This window comes from Octopus sinensis, linkage group LG11, assembly GCF_006345805.1.
Source record: "Octopus sinensis linkage group LG11, ASM634580v1, whole genome shotgun sequence".
NCBI lineage: Eukaryota > Metazoa > Mollusca > Cephalopoda > Octopoda > Octopodidae > Octopus > Octopus sinensis.
Window position 1 is genome coordinate 40,317,506 of NC_043007.1, and position 5,000 is coordinate 40,322,505.

The 5,000-nt window shown below is 35.6% G+C and overlaps 1 protein-coding gene across 5 annotated transcripts in view; it reads right to left on the reverse strand.

Moving 5' to 3' along the window:
- LOC115217202 (thyroid receptor-interacting protein 11) overlaps nt 1-5,000 on the reverse strand; it is a 220,694-nt gene that overhangs the window by 126,429 nt on the left and 89,265 nt on the right. The gene's annotated exons all lie outside the window — the stretch shown is intronic.

The following is a 5,000-nucleotide window of genomic DNA, read 5'->3' on the forward strand; positions in this document are numbered from 1 at the left end:
TATGTTCTTGCACCTACCTGCACACAATATGTACCATAAGTAAATTACACAAGCCATTTTGTCTGACACCCTAATGATTTTTGCCAATCACAGCATTAATAGTAATAAGGAAGATGATGATGATTTCTCACATGAACACCAAGTTACACACTGTTGGGGTGGGGTGGATTCATATCAATAAAACAACCATAGTGTATGACTGGGTGTTTACTTCACTGCACAAATTATAGAGATAAAAAATAAATGCACATTGCAAAGCATCAGTCAGTCTAAATTCCTTTATTTCTTCTGCAAGCTTTCATTTATATTTCAACTGAGAATAAGACTATAAATTCACTTATCTGAATGTTGAATTGTTGTTTGTCCAGTGCTCAAACGATTTTGCTAAGTCACCACTCTTTATAATCACAATAATATTGATTTTAAAAAATACATATTTTTGGCACAAGGGCACACATTCTGTGGAAGGACACAAACTCAGTGACATAAAACCAAACCCAGACCTTAATGAGAATTTAGTTCAACAGTGTACTGTTTCTACCACTCCTCTCATCATGACACTACCAATAAATGAAATGAATATGTAAACACAAACAACACACACATGCTGATACACTTTGTTAAATGCACCTGCCACATACAAAAAAGAAAGGCAGACAAATATTGAAGCTATAAATTAACAAAAGATCGTGTAAGTTAACATCAAAAATTTTCTTTACTATATTTCTTTTAGTTATTTACTTATTTTATGATTATGCAAGGCTCCAGCCAGTCAGTTCATGGTTCGGTAGACAAGGCCTAAGATAACATATCAAACTACATCTCTCATCTGTTTGTATCAATCGACTGCAATGTTATCTTCAGAATTTCACCACTGATGAGATCAAACAAAATTCTGTTTTTACTGTAGGAGTTCTATGCTGGGAACAGGGTAGGTCAACAGAGAAAGAGTACTATTTGTGACAACAGTAAAACATGCCTCTCACTCTTGTGAGAGCAACTGATGCAACTGAGGCCCAGCCTGAAAATCTGCAGGGGAGTGTCTCATGGAAAACTGTAGACAATGCAATAACATGAACTCTGCACACAGTACCCAAGGACCAGGTGATAATGTGAAACTGAGAGGGGTGTTAAATGGATCAGTCATCAAGAATAGAGGTGTTGAAGGAAGCACAATTCCTATGACTCATGATGTGATAATGTTTAATAATGATTTCAAACACAGGAAGAAGACAGTAAAATTTACAAGAAGCACTCAATTCAATTCTGATCCTAGTGTATGACTGGTACTTATTTTATCACACTCCCCGCTCACCACCACCATCAAAAGATCAAAGTAATAAATACACTGCAAGGCATTTTGTTTGGCACTTTACTATTTCCAGTACTTTACAAGAATTCTAAATTTAAAACTAAACCAGAAATAGTCAACACTGTTACTAAAAACAACTTCCTCTATATACAGTGTCCCATAACACGTGTGCTTAAAAAGCTGTACAAAGCAAAAGCACTTACAAAATATGTAAACTTCCTTCCAGAAGATTTGTATCATTCTGTTTTTAAAGATATTAATATAGTTAATTTTCAATTTAAGAAAACCTTCCTTCAAATATTGTGACTGTATCAAGAATTCTTTCTAAAACATAGGTAGGTTTGGCAGATAAATAGATGGGTAGGTCGTCTTTCCTAGCTACTTATTTACCTACATACATATTCACTTTCAAAGACAGAATGCAGCTGAAAATAACATAGTTTTTCCCATTCATTTTCTATTGAGATATATGTGTGTTTGTTGATGAGTGAGTCCGAGTGTTTGTGTGCAAGCATGTGCATGTGTGTGCACATGTACGTGTGTGCACATGTACGTGTGTGCACGTGTGTATGGTGACATCATTCATGAATGTATCAATTTCATGAATGGTTGAAAATTAATTTTTCTCTGCTGATATCATTAGGAACAAAATTCCTTTTGTTTTGAGGGTTCCCGGGTCGATTTATGCACTGAAACTATTTTAGGAATGTTTAAAAGTATATTCACCAACACATTTTATTGTTGTGATGTGCAATTTTCACTAAAATTGCAAAGCAAACAGATTTTCAATTTGTGTGTGTGTGTGTACAAATATATATACACACACACATGTGGCTAGGCAGGTTTTTATAATGTGCCTTGTGTCTCAAGGCAATCTTCTATGTGTGCGTGTATGTACATACATACATGCATACATAATACATACAAGATTGCTTGAAGACACAAGGAACATTATAAAAACCTGCCTAGCCACGTATTTTAATGCTAAGAAACTATTAGTGACTCCTATTTTAATAGTGTACAATAAACAATTACACACACACACGCACACACAAATATATATATATAAACAGCAGCATCAACACCAAACAGTGATTAGGAATAAACAAACTTTATGCTAGTTAAAATATGTTTGTGACATATTTCAACTTCTAAAGGAAAATTCACTGCAGTTACCATGGAGAAAAAAATTCTTGCTGATGTTAAAAGGAAAAACACCATATCTGCCCATTGCTTCCTCTTATCCACTTCCCAGACCTAGCATTTCTGGCTCTTTAGCCTTCCTCAATGGGATATACCAAAGGGAAGAAACTTTAGGCAGATTCAAAGCTATAGCTTTAATTAAAAATACTGTCAACAGCAGTGACTGAGTTGTACCCCACTACTGCTTGACAACCAATGTTGGTGTGTTTACATCACCATAACCTAGCAGTTTGATAAAAGCAACTGATAGAATAAGTATCAGGCTTCAAAAAATTAAGAGATAAGTACTGGGATCACTTCATTTGAGAAGAAAATTCTTCAAGGCAGTACCTCAGTATGGCCAGTCTAATGACAGAAACAAGTAGAAGATAATATATATGCAAAGTGGTTGGTATTTGGAAGAGCATCCAACGGTAAAAACCATGTGAAAAACTGACTTCACTTGTGTTGGTGCCATGTAAAATGCACTCAGTCAACTCAACAGGGTGGTTGGTGTTAGGAAGGGCATCCAGCTGTAAAAACCATGTCAAAACATACACAGTAACCGGGGGGGGGGTTGTCTTCTACCTAACTAGCTCCTGTCAAAGGCAGATGTTAAATGATGATGATGATGATATATATATATTCATTTATATTTATATATATATATATACATACACAAACACACACACACATATATATATATATATATATACACACACACATATACATATATATATACACACACAGAAATATACATTATATACACAAACACACACACACACATATATATATATATATATACACACACACACATATACATATATATATACACACAGAAATATACATTATACACACACACACACACACATATATATATACACACAGAAATATACATTATACACACACACACACACATATATATATACATACAGAAATATACATTATACACACACACACACACACACATATATATATATATATATATATATATTTGTGTGTGTGTATATATATATTTATAATGCTGTAATTAAATTACATGAGAGTATAGATGTACATTTAATTCCATACATGTTAGTGATATCAATCTTGGAGCCACCTCAAAAAGCAAAAAGCAAGGCCATGTAGGCCATATGCTACATAGTTGCTCTTTGAGTAGAGAATATTTGAAATGTGTATGTTAAGGCTTGGTCAGAACTGAGGTCAAGCAAGAACAACTTAAACCAGCAGAAATGCCTTTGTGTGATCAGTCAACCTACAGGAAATAGCAACCAAATCTGCCTCAACATCTTACTGTCTTGAGCACACTGGATAATGTGGTTCAAAGACACATTATATCTTAAAAACATATTAATTTTTGTGCGTGCATGCACACACATGCATATATGTATATGAGAAAGCACTGTAGTCTACAGAGGAGAAGCAAATTCTTCTGTTTCTTGGCAACCTGCAACTGTAGCTAGTTGCTCTTGTTGTTGTTAATGTTGCTTCTACTCTAAAGGGCAAAGTGTGTAATGCAAAGGACTCTGGTGACTTTATTTAAATAGGTAAGCCCCACCTTCTCTTCTGCATATTAAGTAAGAATACTATAGAGGAGGGAAGGAGATAGAACATGGGGGCGGAGCAGAGAAATAGAGTCTTAGGGGAAGGGTGAGAGAAAGAGAGTGTAAAAATAAAGGGAGATGGAAAATGAGGAAATGAGTATATAAAATATTTTATGCGCAGGCATGGTTGTGTGATAAGAAGCTTGCTTTTCAACCACATGGTTCCGGGTTCAGTCCCACAGCACGGTACCTTGGGCAAGTGTCTGCTATAATAGCCTTGGGCCAACCAAAGCCTTGTGAGTGGATTTGGTAAACAGAAACTAAAAGATGCTTGTCGACTATATATATGTATGTGTGTGTGTCTTTGAGTCTGTGTTTGTCTCCCACCACCACTTAACAACTGGTGCTGAAGAGTTTATATCCCCATAAACCAGCAGTTCAGCAAGAAAGACTGATAGACTAAGTACCAGGCTTTAGAAAAAAGGTCTTAGGGTAGATTTGTTCGGCTAATATCCTTCAAGGTGAGCCCCAGAATAGCCGCTGTCAAATTACTGAAACAAGATAAAAGCAAAATGTATATATATGTAGTTGTACATATATGCACCCGTGTGCTCATTGCATGTGTATATATGCATGTACATGCAAGGTGTAAAGCTCAAATGGTTCTTAAGCCACAAAGCAGGCTTTAAAGACAGGATATTGATGCCATTTCGGTCTCTAATCAGCCCTCAATTATCAGACCTATCACCAAAGATATTGGAGATGCAACCCACCCATTTTGATGTCAACCAAACCACCTAATCATTAAATTAATATGTAGGTGGCTGAGTATTCCACAGACACAAGTACCATGAACATAATTCTCAATAGGTTTTCCAACTGTCCAATTTCATTCACAAGGCTTGTGTCAAAACAAGCACTTGCTCAAAATTCCATGCAGTGGAAATGAATCTGAAAATCGG